Source organism: Psammomys obesus, unplaced genomic scaffold, assembly GCF_907164565.1.
Source record: "Psammomys obesus unplaced genomic scaffold, mPsaObe1.curated_primary_1811, whole genome shotgun sequence".
NCBI classification, from domain to species: domain Eukaryota; kingdom Metazoa; phylum Chordata; class Mammalia; order Rodentia; family Muridae; genus Psammomys; species Psammomys obesus.
Window position 1 is genome coordinate 5,612,837 of NW_026596143.1, and position 15,099 is coordinate 5,627,935.

General features: G+C 41.3%; 1 pseudogene; it reads left to right on the top strand.

Annotated features, from left to right (window-relative positions):
* The first annotated feature begins 2,910 nt into the window (after positions 1-2,910).
* On the top strand, positions 2,911-3,034 carry LOC129666422 (small nucleolar RNA SNORA17; annotated as a pseudogene).
* The last annotated feature ends 12,065 nt before the right edge of the window (positions 3,035-15,099 follow it).

The following is a 15,099-nucleotide window of genomic DNA, read 5'->3' on the forward strand; positions in this document are numbered from 1 at the left end:
ATAAAGTATACTTTTTAAATTAAGCAAAATGTTGGTAAAAATATTAGAACAGCAATACATACAGTTTATAACTATGCCTTTATCCCCAGGTATATGCTGACATCTTTCTATTACAGCAATCTGCTAGTATAATTTCACTAACTCCCAAAAACAAGTAGTACTTGAGAACCACCTGCTTTCTCTAGAATAGATTGGAGTGGGCTTTCCTCATGATACCAAATCTGCAGAGACTATTGTGTGTCTTACTCAAAATCAAGCATTTGGAGAATCATAATGGAGAGGTTCTGGCTTATTAGGTTAATATCACAAGAGGTAAATAGTGAGCAAACATCCTAGCCTCATATGCTGTTTTCACTACATTCCCCTGACTCTTTTTTTTCTCCTATGTAGAGGCCTTAGAGAGTCCAAAAATGGAAAATAAAACTAAATTCAAGAAGCCTGCAGGTGGGAGAGCATTTTCATTTCACGCTGTAATGGCTGGAGTGCTGTTTACTTATCTCTAAAATCCACCAGGCAGGCCACAGCCAGGATGCTACCTATCACAGAATGACATCTTCCCAGGACTGTAGATAACCTTGCACCTGTTTCTGTCTCGGTTAGACAGTCTGTCAGTCTCTCTTCTCCCTCAGTCTCTCTTTCTGCAGTCTCTGTCTCTCATCTCTCTCTGTGTGGTCTGTCTATGTAGTCTATTTCTCTGGTCTCTCTCACCTCTCTCTGATCTCTCTCTCTGCTCTCTTTCTGTTGTTCTCTCTCTGGTCTCTCTCTTCCTCTCTCTGATCTCTCTCTCTTGTCTGTCTCTGCCTCTCTCTCTCTCTCTCTCTCTCTCTCTCTAGTATATCTCTCTTGTCTCTCTTTCTCTGTCTGCTATCTCCCCTGTCTCTCCCTCTAGTGTATCCCTATGGTCTCTTCCTCACTCTTTCTATTCAGTCTATCTGTCTCTTCCTTTTCCTCCTCAGGTCCTCCTGATTAATCACTTATTAGAAGTGTAATTAAGGGGATAAGTTACCTTCCCTTTTTAATAATTGATTTCTAGCTTTGGCTCAGCCCTTGAAAATCTGTCTCTTTTCTTCCTTGCCAACAGCCCCAACCTGGCCAGAATTTGACAGCTCAAACAAGAAAGTTAGCATAATTCATGCCATAAAGAAAAAAGGTAACTTTTCTCCTGTGTCTCTCTGGTTGATCTGGAGCACAGAATTTCAGCTGCTGATGTGGGTCTGTACTCTTTGGGATGAAATTTTTATACACTGGTGAGTATAAAGCCTGTTTTAAGAGATATCAATTTAGTAGTTGAGAGAGTAAAAATGACTGCAATGCTTGAAAGGGCTTGGTGATCCAAGACATTAATAAGTATAACACAGCCTTTTCCACTCTAGGAGGGAATGTTTCAGCAGTGCCCTCCAGGGGTGCAATCCCAGTGATCTGCTTCTTCGTCGCACCTCTGCGGTTTCCACCACCACACAGCCTACGAAGCCATGCACCCTTCAATGCATCCACAGTGAGATTACATCCTTTCCTCCAATCCCCTCGAACATCAGTGCATGCAAAACAAAGCCTTCAGCGTCTGACTTTTTGGGAGATGATTAGGATACAGACCATCATTCGTAAGAAAAAAATAAGGTAAAGTCCAAGTGAGCTAAAAGGAGTCAAACCCAGTTTCATAACAAATCCACTTTGTGATAAAGATGTTGATCCATCCATGAAGGCAGAGACCTCATGAGCTAACCACCTTTTAGGAGGTACACTTCCTGACACACTTGCCCTTGAGGTTATTTCTAACGTATGATATTTGGTGGAAAGATTCAAACCATACCAAAACCTCTGCAACCACTTCTGCCAGCCACCATGACACTCTACCCAAACCGCTCTTTATCAAAGTTGGGAATCAGCTGCACATGCTCAAATATAGCAGTGAGGGCTCTGGCCTGTTCCTCCATTCTTTCCTTTCTTGACTTGGATTTCAGGACACCACATTCACTGCTCTACTTGTCTATCACCCACCATGTCTCCAGGTCTGCCTCTGGGCTTTGCTCCAGACGTGAGACACTGATGTTTGAATTCTCCACCATTCGGACTTGGATGCTCTGTTCTTTTCTATCTTCCTTCACGATCTTAATAATCTTAATGAGTCTTGTCATTTTAAATATTATCTATATTCACCATTCTCATATGAAGAAATCAACAGATTGTGGAGAGCCCAGGCCCAACAAATACATTTCTATCACAGTTCCTATACCTACAGCTCAGGAAACATCGTGAAAGAAGGGTCAGAAAGAGGATTAAGGGCCAGAATATCAGGAAGTCTCTCTTAGAAATGGCTGTGAAAACAGGACTGGAACAATGTGGAAGGAGGCTAATGTGGAAGGAGGAAATTTTGAAAGGCCCTACCCCTAGAAAAAGAACTACAGGCAACTAATGACTGCTTAGAGAAGAAAAATTAGCCCCTCCCAGAGATAAGCCCCTGTATGGGGTGTCCAATAAAGAATGGTCAGTCCAGAAACCATATACATACCAATCCTGAAAACAGACTCAAGAGTTTGTATTTATGTTAGTATGTACACATACATAATTATACACATATGTATAACAATAAGAAAGAAAAAGGGGCTATCTATTTGAGTTGGAGGGGACACTGGAAGGTTGGAAGGAAGGTACCTCAGAGGGGCTAAACATATGAAGGAGAAGGGAGAGATAACTCTGTTTCAGTTTAAAAGCATATTTTAAAAATAAAGTATAAAATAAATATAAATTTTAAATCCAGAAGTCCACGGTAAACATTAACTCATATGATCATCATGATAAATGCTTCCTCTGCATTTCTGCCTGCATGCCTACTTTTGTATCAATCCAATGTAAACCAAGTTTGTTCTTCTTTATATTCCAAGGAAATGGCCAATATCATGTGCCATCTCCATTGTAACTACAACCTGTGACTAGTCAATCTTGAATTATCTTTGTCAGTAGGTGCAGAGGAGAGGCTATGTCTATACTCAGTGTTCTGACCTATGAACATCTAAATGATTAGTAACCTAGCATTCCCTGAAAAAAGTGGACCTGAAATGATCACCAATTCTGTGCCAACAGCTCGTCCATCCTCCATAAATGCCAGGATCAGGAGCAAGCGGGAGATTAGAAGAACCCCACCTGGGATGGAAGGCCCCTGGTGGGAGTGAGATCAAGACAGATGACCCTCACATGAGGCCACTCAGGTCTGGCAAGGAGCAAGCCCGAAATGATCACCACACAGGTGCCTTGGAGCCTGGAAAGGGAGAGCAAGGCCTGCACACTGCAGGAGTTGTGGGTGAGCTAACAGTCACGGTACGTGCAAGGGAAACCTGGCTCTACCACTGAAATACCCTTCTCTCCCATCGTCCCTTACCATTGATTGCAGCAGGCTGAAGACCTGGTCCTGGGGTCATGAGAGCAGGAGAGCTGGTCATGCTTCTCACCAGCTGCAGCACTTGAGTGAGCAGGTCCTGCACCTTGCCTGGGAAGCACAGCAGGCCTGGCCTTGGAGGTGAGGGTTGCAGGTGAGCTGGCCTCAGGGGTGTCAGGGAGAGCCAGCCCTGCCTCTTTTCTTCTCTGTGGTGACTTCAGGCAAGGGAGAGATTCCCTCCCTTTCCTAATCCAAAGTCCCAAAATGTATATTCCTCCAAACAAAAGCATGGTCAGGCCATTCACAGAAATGCCCCAGTTCCTGGTACCTATTCAAACCACCACACTGCTCTTTTAGGGGCACCAGATTTGAGTTCCAGCACCCACTTCCAGCACCCATGTGGCAGCCCTCAACAGTCTTTAACTCCAGTCCCAAAGCATCTGATGCTTTCTTCTGGCCTCCAAGATCATCAACTATACATATGGTACACATAAATACACATAAGCAAAATACTCATGCATATAAAATAATCTAAAATTTTTAATCCTCAGCAATATGTCCACCCGGTATAAACTTAGAAAAAAAAATATGATCTATAATCCTTACAAGTACTATTTCTGAATCAACCCCATTCTATTTCTTTCTCTCTCTCATCTCATTCTTCTCCAACCATCCTAGCCTTTTCCCCCTCACCTGTACCAGCCAAAATGAGGCTACTGTCTTTCTCTAGCAATACTGCTGGTTTCTTTATTCTACCCTAATTTCTTTTCCATATACGTTATCACCTTCTAAGAACCTTTACACTGTATTTGTTATGTTCATTGCCCTCCCCCCCCCAGCTATGTAAGCCTCATGAGAGAATGGGTCTTTGCTCTTGTTTTCATTAACTGGTTTCTAAGTGTCACAAACAATGCCTAGCACATAGTAGACACTCAGAAAAAAAAAATGTTAGCGAATGTATGACTGACCAAATGGACTTAGTGACATAATAAGTCTTGCTGTTATACATGATGGGGATCATGGGAATTTGTAATGTTTCGATAGCAGCCAAATAGTGATGGATTTTGTTCCAAATATAGCTAGACTTAAGGTTGGCAGAAACACCTCCCTACTAGAACCAGTCTTCTTGGAATGTATCAGACTCAACCAAACCAGCTGCCTATGGATCACAACCAGAATATAAATCATAGACAACACCATACACAGGAGCCAAGTCAGACATATGCTGAGAGAAGGCAGCTAGTCAAAGTCATGAGCAAACAAACATCACGAAAGTGTCAGTCTACAGTAGATTAAGAAAGAGACAAAGGAATGTAGGAGGTAAGAGTGGCTGCCTGAAAGTTCTGTCTTGCGCTGTAGTGGGTCATCCCGTGACAGAACTAGTTTCTGAGAAATGTGCTGCTCTGTTAACATTTGTGCAAATACCACAGAAAATACTTACACAGAGCTAGACTGAACAGCATGACACACACCTCAGCCTCTGAGTGTAGCAGTTTGATCTCATTGACCCTGCTAGACCACACTCACCAGATCAGTTCTGGCAGGTAATTCCATCCACAATCAGCTTGGATGGGGCTTCCAGAAATTCAGCTGCCTTCACCTCAGCAACTACAGAATCAGTACGCACTTTTCACGATGTGTAAGAGTGATTCTCAAGTTGTTTTAAACACCCAGAAGTAGCAGTAATGTCACTTCCTGTTTAACCTGTCATTCATCTGTGCAGGCAAACTTTTCCCATTGGTGGCGATGGGGATAGTACTGAAAGCATGTAGCCTTCCATGTGTGGTCTTCAGTCCAAGCATTAAAAGTTTTACTCCATGTCTAACGTACATTGCTTCAACAAACCAGATCCCTTAGCAGTTTCTGTGGCTCTCTCCTTGTCATTCAAGATCATGGCTGTGGCAGAACAGAACACGCTGACTGGTAAGCAATAACCCCCACTGATCCTCCACCTCCGTAGGCCTTCCTTAACTCATATAATCCTACTTCCAGTCAGTCACTCAACATAGCCTCTTACCGGCTACAGTGAATATTTTGTACATGTATGTTTAGGGATATGATTAAAACAACATGAAGAGTAAGTCAAGGAGAGAAATGTTGCAATAAGATGCAGCAAACAAACAGCAACTGTATAGGCTACTGCACACGGAAAAAGGCATACTGCTTCACAACCAAGAAAAAAAAAACTTCTAAAGATAGTCTGCAGCCTAGCCTGGTCTTGATTCCCTTTGTTCTTCTCCCTCTGCTTCCCCAGTGTGCGGTTATAGGCATGTACCACTAAGCCTTCCTAGTAAACAATTTCTTATAGATAGATGTACACTTTAAAATATGAATAAAATGTGGCATAATAAATACGTAAGCTTTGTGTGGTTTTTGTGTGTGTGTGCAAGTGTGAGGGTATGTGTGTGTGTGCATGTTCATGTATGTGCGGGTACATGTGTGTATGCAGCTGCACTAGGTTCATTCATCCTCAGGTGCTAACCACCCTGTTCTTTTGAAACACGTATTTCAATGGGACGGGGTCTCACTGATTAGACTAACCTGGATAGATAGCAAGTACCAAATATCTGGCTCACTGTCTCTCCCGTGTCAGGGACTACATGCACATATAACCATACCTGACTTTTTATGTGAATGCTAGAGATGGAACTCAGGCCCTCATGCTTGGTCCTAAATATTTTACTGAGATCTCTCTCCAGGCCCCCAGTTATATGATATTTATCATTATCAAGGATTATGTGCATAACTCTGTATGTTGTAGTTTATATCACTGCAGCACAGTAGGTCTGATTACACTAGCAGCCCCACAAACACGGATAATGTATTGTGCTATGATTGTCTAGGAGCTTGGGAACATCACTAGGAAATTAGAATTGTTCCTATGATCCACAGGGCTGTGACAGAATGAAAACAATTCCTGTGATGCCTATAAGTGGTGTGTGCCTGTAACCCCAGCACTCGGTAAAGCAGAGGCAGGCGGATCTCTGTGAGTTTGAAGCCAGCCTGGTCTACAAAGTGAGTCCAGGACAGCCAAGGCTACACAGAGAAATATGTCTGAAACAAACAAACAAAGACAGGCAGGCAAGCAGGCAGGAAGAAAAACAGAGAAAGAAAAAGAAAGAGAAAGAAAGAAAGAAAGAAAGAAAGAAAGAAAGAAAGAAAGAAAGAAAGAAAGAAAGAAAGAAAGAAAGAAGAACAAAGAAAGAAACAAAGAAAAAAGAAAAAAAGAAAGAAAGAAAAGAGAGAAAGAAAAAAGCTAGCAAGTGTTTACAAGGGAGGAATTCAATGGGGAGTTGCCTACCCCCTCTTTTGTCCAAAATTCTGGAATCAAAAATCTAGTCTATGATTGGCCCTTATAATACATTCAATTTTCATTAGAACTAAAGTAAAAGATCCACGGTTCAAGCCACCACCAGTGTCAAAATCTAAAATCCAGTAAGGACACTGAATTTATAAAATCTTAAACCTACTCTCTTCAAGTGAATCGTGTAATCGTTCCTTTTCTCAAGACATTATCTATTTCTTCATCAGAAGGCACACTCGTGCTGGCCTTCTGCCGTCTACTATTCTTCATAAACATGTTCGCCTCTCTGATTCGTGTTCTAATTCTTAATGTTAATTTCCACTTCCAATCTTTTCTCTTAATTTTCCCATCATCATCAATTTGGGAGATGAGACATGGAATCAGATGTCATCTAAGTACAAAGGAATCGGGCAGGAGAACTAAAGAAATGGTTTTGTAAGCAACGGGAGTAAAGGGAATTCAGTAGTAGTATTGTGAGCTAATTGTGGAGTCTAGAGCATGAAAAAAGGGTGTAAAATCCATCAGTGTCTCCCCATCTTTACTACCATTCCTTAACAGGGTCACCATCCTCCTCCATTAAATCCAGCAACATACCCTCTGACCAGAATAATAGGGACCATGCATTACCTGCTGCTGTGACGAACATCATTACCTAAAGCAAGTTGGGGAAGAAAGGGTTTATTTCACCTTTCAGCATGATGAAGGAAGTTAGGACAGGAACCTGAGGCAGGAACAAGGGCAGAGACCACAAAGGAATTCTCCTTACTGATTTGCTCCATGGTTTGCTCCATGTTCTCTCTTATTAAACCCAGGACCATCTACAGTGGCCTGGGCCCTCCCACACCAATCGTTAATCAAGAAGATGCCCCCACAGACTTGCCTACAGGCCAATTTGATGGAGCAATTTTCTCAATTAAGGTTCCTTCTTCAGATGAGTCTACACTGTGTCAAACTGACCAAAAATTAAGTAGTATAGACACCAAGGCTGAATTTTTGGCTCTCTTGTTTAGCTCAGTACAAAGTTACAATTGATGGAAGTGCTTGTGAGATACCTGGAGAAGGAGAAAAGATACAACAAGAGGAATGAAAGAGAAAGAGGGAGAAGACAGAGAGTTTTGCTCTCTCATAACCACTTCAACCCACTTTCCACTTCCTCCGTAGTCATTCTCAAACTCAATACCATAGGCAGAAAGCTTGTGCTTGATTTTGCCCCTTTCTCATCATCCCCTACTTATTTTGACTCACCCCTGACCCAGGCTCACACCCATCACAGCAGCCTAACCTAACTTCCTCTTTTCAGTTGTTAAGATTAGCTGAGACTATCCCTGCCTTACACCTTTGTTTTGCCACTCTCTTTGTTAGGAATTCTTTCAGTAACTTCCCCCTTGTCCTTGAAGTTTCACCTTTAATTGTACCTATTAAGACATGCATTCTTCAATCCTCCCCCATCATTCCTTATAATAGTAAGTGTTTTCCTTTGTAGGATATCATCATCCTGTAATTGAGTATTGATGGATTTGCTTACCTTCTTATTAGCCATTCTGACCCTACCTAACAATGAGTCTCACAGAGGGCCAGCTCCTTGTCTATTTCATTCATTTCTGTACATCAGCACCCAGTACAGTGTCTGAGGTATATTAGAAGTTCAACGTATAAGACATGGATCTACTAAAGAGTCCCTTGATATAAAATTGTTTCTCTGAGCTAACTTATCTTACCATTCCCTATAACTTTTAGCTTTTAGCTCCACATGTAAAAATTTGGAGCATATGAAGAGGTCTGGATATCCCATTTGGCTGCAGTCGGTATCAGCTGCAATTCCACTATCAAGAGTGATGGCTCAGCATGCTATAGTCTAAGTCTGGTGTGTCGTTTCGCTAACTACAGAGAAAATTTCAGTGGTGCAATTCAATCCTCCAAACAGGGCACCTTGAAGCACAAACAGACAGAGTTCTGGGAGAATCACCCCTTTAAAGACAACAAGAAATCTGGTGTTTGGGAAAACACTGACTCTGGATATTCTAGAAGAGAAATAATAAAGATACAGATTAAATAAGGCATATCACCACCTTCTTGTTAATTCACCAAATGGTTTGCTGCTTAATAATATAATGATTTTAAAGCTAACAACAGTGTCCCAGTCATTCTGATAACCCCTTTACATACTCAGTTTCATTTAACCCTATAAAGCTCACAACAATCCTATAATCTCAGAATTATAATTGTATCCAATTTACAAATGTAAAAAAAAAAAAAACATTCACAGACTGGCTTCATACTTTACACACAAACACTCAGCTGTTAAACTGCAGAGATAGTATTTGAGTACAGGTCTGATGGCTCCAGGGTTGATGGATTTGTTCCTTCACTCCTGTATACTGGGGTTAGCAGCAATAGACAGAAGAATAGATTGAATCATGCTATGGTTTCGATGCAGATTTGCCCCAGGTTATATATCAAAGCCTTTCTCCTCAGTGTGGCAGTATGACAAAAGATGATGCCTTTAGGAGTGGGGCCTGGTGAGAAGTCTTTGGGTCATTGGGGCATACTCCTGGAAATGACTGGCTTCTGGGAACTCCACGGCTTCCTGTCAAGATCAGATGCTCTGCCAGGCAGTGGTGGCACATGCCTTTAATCCCAGCAGAGGCAGAGGTAGGTGGATCTCCTTGTTCAAGGCCAGCCTGGTCTCCAGATTAAGTTCCAGGACAGCCAGGGCTGAAAAAAAAAAAAAAACTCATCTTAAAAAACTAAAACAAAACAAAAATCAGATTCCTCACTGCTTTACATGCTCCCACCGCTGTACATGGTCTTGTCATTTGTCATGATACCATTAAAGCCTCACCAGAAACCAAATCAAGGGGGGGCCACTGAATGCTGGACTTGAAACCTCCAGAACTATCACCTAATTAACCTCCTTTTCTTTTAAAAGTCAGTCTCCATCATTCATTTTAACTTAACAATGGAAAGAGGAGTAATACACAGGGTAATTCCTCCTCTGCATCCCGAATGATGCAGACCTTGAGAGGAGTGAGGTAACCCCTTGGATGGCGCACTGTGGGTGTTGAGAAGGTGGAGCTGCTTCAACTTGGGAGCATGAGGGCAAGGGGAGCACACTTGAGTGGCTGACAGGACCTGGAGTCATGAAACATGTTACATCAGACAGCTTTCAGTGCTGACTCACATGCCCCTTCCCACCCAGACTCTGTACCTCTTTCACAGATCCTGTTTCCATTTTTTCTGTTTCTACTCTCCCACCTACCAACACTTGGGGGGGGACTTCTAAATAAAAAAAGGAAAGAAAGAAAGAAAGAAAGAAAGAAAGAAAGAAAGAAAGAAAGAAAAGAAAGAAAGAAAGCAGAACAAAGTTTCACAGCAGCAAAATCATCAGAAGGGTATTGAACTTCACATTGCTGTGAAAGCAATGTGAGATTGGTTTGTGGTCTGGATTATTATATTATTCATGGTTTTCTCTATCTTCGTGAATATGCTGATGATGACATTAATACTTTCCAATGTACATAATTAACCAAAAACAGAAGAATAAACTGAAATCAATCTCCCATAAGTGCACACAAGCCTACTGCTCAGAATGGCGGGGAAGCTGTGATTGTATTGCTATCTGTGGACCAGGGCCTTTGAGAAAGAGTGCAGATCTGAAAAGGAAGCACAGCATACTCACATCCTGGATATGCCTGACAAGGCTGGACCAAACACAGCTGAAAACAAAACAAAACAAACAAACAAAAAAAATCATACCGAAGAGATGGTTCAGCCATTAAAGTCTGGGCTTAATGACCAAACATCAAAAACACATCGACTATTATTGTCTATTCATCAACAAATAGGCAACATATTCAAAAGGCTCCAAAATCAATACTGTAGTTTTAAAAAACCAATTAGCGTCAAGTTGTCTCACTTCAACTCAGCCTCCAGCACTCTGTCTCACTAGAGACAGCTACTCTCTGTTTTACCGTAGCCTCAAGGACCTATGTCATCGCAGACATGTGAGTTTCATGTTTTTCTGCTCCAAGTATATTTTGAATGAAAGCTCTGTTCACAGCTGTCTTGGGTGCTCTCTCTCCACCCCTTTTTGTCACCTTGTCAGTGGGATCGTTGCGCTCTGAGCTACATCATGGGAACTGAGCAACAGAGCCTTGCTAGAGTTGATTATGATAAAGCAGCGAATATACTCTCTACCTGGCTTTCTTGTTCAAATCGCGATTATTTATTCTTTGGACTGTCACCATACCCAAACTTCTCAACAACAGAGAAAGTCACCAAGAGTTCGGGGGGAAAATATATTTCCCTACTTTAAGAAACACATTTCAAATGTTGTTGAGAGCTGAACTGATCACCTGAGACTTTCCTTGAGGCTTTGATAAATGGAGAGGGAACAGCTCTTTCTCTAAAACCAGGAATATGCTTGGCAGAGCCAGTAACAGCCTGGGGCCAATCTTCCTACCTCGAACCACACAGGGTATGGTTGCCAGGCCAAAGACCACTGTATGCTCCATCTGCAATGTTCTTGAGATACTCTGTGCTCCCCTTGGGAAACATTGCTTTACTAGCTTTTTTCTAACTTAGTCCCATTGCATGACAGTTTGATGACTCTGTCCTATTCCACCTCCCTGAAAATAGTATTTATGATATTATCATTCTTAATAAGCTTGCTTGAAATAAGGCATAGCTTGTGTAAGGACTGCCTCCCCCAAACCCCACCCCTATCCCAAACTTTCTCCTCATCATCTGATCTCCTGGCTCTCTCTCTCTCTCAGAACCAGTCTCTAAAGAATGACCTACTTGTCCAGGTCAGTTTACACCTGTAATCCCAGACCCTGAGAGGCTGAGGGAGATGGGAGGATTGTGAGTTCAAGGTCTCATTGAGCTATATAATGACCCTATGTTTAAAAAAATAAAAATGAATGAAGATTTTAACCTTATATTAAATACAAGGATATAAAGATTGAAAAATATGATTATGTACGTTAATATAAGTATGAGAGTTGAGGCTCATATTGTTTGTTATCACTGTGGCATGATCTGACCTATTTTTCCTAATATTGCCCATTTATAAGGAGACAGGTGCTTTGTACCAGTGTTGCCTAAAAGCCCAATGTTGAAAGAGCTTTTGAAAAACAACATGTTCAATATCTGCAAAATTAGGATAAAGGCTGTTGCCTCCGAGGTGATAAATATGAAGATATTTTAAATTATTTATTTCATTTTTCAAGCTCATAATAGTATAGATCTCACCCCTCATCAAGAAGACTTCTCTTGGCAACAGACAGAAACCATTACAGAGAACCACAACCAACCAAAATACAGAGTGCGGAGCCCTTTCCAAAGGAAGACATCTACAAAACACTCGCTCACTGAAGGCTCGGAAATCACTGTGGAAGTGGGGTGCAAAGATTGTAAGAACCAGAGGACCAGGAAGTATGCTGCACGATTTTGACTCCTGCTCATATCAGAAGCCTTACCCATAAAGTCTCACCAACATGACTGCCTGAGCAAGGACTGAACAAAGATGAAATGACAGCAATAAACATACTAAAGTGTGTGTGGGGGGGGAGGGGAACATAAAGAATTTTAAAAGACCATACAGAACTTCCAGAACATATAAGTAGATACAAAGAAACTGGAAGCACCCATCTATGCATGCTATTCTGTTCAGAGCCATATTTTTAGTGGCGAGTAAAAATCAGATGCATTTGGGTCATCTGTTTTGAATCTACCCTTTTATCAAAAATATCAATAATTCAAAAATAAGTCCTTATAAAATTTTTTCTAAAGGGTAAATATGGCAAGACCATTGGTAAGGAATTTCATATGAACCTGGTGCTAGAATAGGGCTTGTATAAAGATAAATACTACCTAATGTAATCCTCATAAGGAGTTGGAATCTGAGGCTGAGACAGGTTTATTAAGATGAAAACCCAGAGTTAAACTCAGGATGTCATAGCTCTAAATCTCACTTTCTTTTCTGCCACTCAGTGCCAAGTTTTCTCAGCGAGGAGTCTTGTCTTGTTAACTGCTGGCTGTTTTAAAAAGATCCTATGTCTTTTTATGAGTGACAGAGGCAAACTCGCATCTAAGAGGACCATCGCCAGGGGGCTGATCACATTGGTACACTGGAAGAAGACAGCACACAGCCTGGGACTGGAGCTTGTCACTACATCTGGCCTCAGAGTCTCTTCAAACGCATGACAAGGGATGGCTAAGGGAATACTGAATTCTTCTCATGCAAGAAGACAATGTCTTTGGGGTCAAAGATGGTGCCAGGGACTTATTCTCAACAAGATGCATGTGCAACTGATTTTTACCATAATTATGTACAATATCATAATGATGTGTGATCTATAATATCTTGTTTTTAAAAAAAAAAATCCAGAAAGACTTCAGAATAGACCAGGCAAGAAAACCTAAATCTTTGCACAGTGCCCAGCAAATACACAGAGCTTTAAACTGGGGCATCTAAAAATCAGACATGCAGAAATCAAGGTGAGGTGACATAAGTCATGCTGGAGAAGGCTGCTTGTATGTGGAAGGGCTCGTTCTTGGGAAAGGAGCAACAACTAATCTGATGCTGACAAAAGGCTATCACCAGAAGTAGGACACAGAAACTGTCTGTGTCACGGAAGCAAAGAGTAGCCCAGTTTATTAATCTAAAGCACAGGGTCATGAAACCTAGGAGGTACTTGGAAGTCCATCCACAGTGTGGGTATGTAAGCCATACGGTCTGCTTTTTTTGTTCCAGAGACTAGGACAAAAACTAGGAGAGCCATTCAGCATTCTTTGGCTGCAGTTGTGGGAAAGGAGAGTGAAGAAGGTGGAAGCCAAGTCATGTCAAATACCACTGAGTCCCATAATTGCATAATTAAGCATCTTAAGTATTACAACAAAATTTACTGGATAAAAATTATCTATAGAAACTAAGAATTGTGGATACATCAACAAAATAGTAGGGTTACTTTGGGTGTGTATGGCAGAGAAAACCAAATAGAATGACATCTTTATTTAGGATGTTGTTAAAGCATGCTGTGTAGAAAATACTAGTTAAAGTGGCCAAAAAATTATATACCCTAAATGTGCCTTACATATTCTATTCATATATGAGAATACTAAAATAATAATAAATAAAGAAGTAAATAAAATGATCCTCTGTTTATCACACTCTCTTTTAAACAAAGTACTGCCTTTTAAATAAGCATAAATGGATAATTTTAAGGCATACATAATAGCAGAAGGAAGAGTAATTCATTTCTAATTATTTATTCTTCTCTCATATATTATATCTGGACAGTAGTTTCCCCTCCCTCCACCGTTCCTGGTACCCCCATCTCCTCTCCTCTCCCACACATCCACTCTTCCTCCGTTTCCCTTCAGAAAAGGGCAGGCCTCCCAGGGATATCAACCAAACACAGCATAACAAGCTACAAAAAGATGAGGCACAAACCCTCATTTCAAGGCTGAATGAAGCAACACAGTAGGAGAAAAAGGGTCTGAAGAGCAGGCAAAAGAGTCAGAGACACCCCCATTCCCCTTGTTAGCAGGCCCACAAGAACAAGAAGCTACACAACCATCACACATATGCAGAGTCCCTAGCTCAAACCCATGCAGGCTCTGTGATTGTTGCTTCAGTGTCTGTGAGTCCGGGTTAGTTGATTCTATGGGCTATCTTTCGAGGGTGTCCTCAAATCCTCTGACTCCTACAATCCTTCCTCCCCCTCTCCACAAACTCCACCTTATGTTTGGCTATGGGTCTCTGCATCTGCTCCCATCAGTAGTTGGATGAAAACTCTCTGATGATGATTGGGTGATATCATTTCTTTTCATACTTTTTTTTTCTTTTTAATCATGGCATTTCTCTTTTTTTCATACTCCCTTCTAAAAAGTGGCCAGCTTAAGGGTTGGGAAGATGAGCCAGTAGATAAAATACATTTTTGTTAAAGAAGTGGAGAGAGCCTCAAAAGCCACAAAAAAATAAAATAAAAATGCTGGGTGAACATAGCGGCCTACCTGTAACTCCAGCAGAAATACTCTTTGGGAAAGGAAATGGAATGAGGATCTTCCTATGTGCAAACATTTTAAAACAAGTAGATGCATCACCAAGAGAAAAACACATACCAGGTTAACTGCTAGTACCATGAGGGGCTTACGTGTCCCCACACTTGAACCCAGACTACCACAAGATCTGATTTGCTGGCTTCTGCTACACAGAATGGCAAATAAAAAGCATTCCTGTGCATGGGTGAGAACAAGTCTGTAAGTTTAGGAACTGTTATAAACTATCAACTCCTTGAGGACCCAAGACTGTCATATTTATGATTACACTCCTAACACTTATTAGACTATTTGACCACTGTCAAAAGGGTGGTTAAGGGAAAAGAGAACACCAGGTATAAATATGAATCTATGCAGA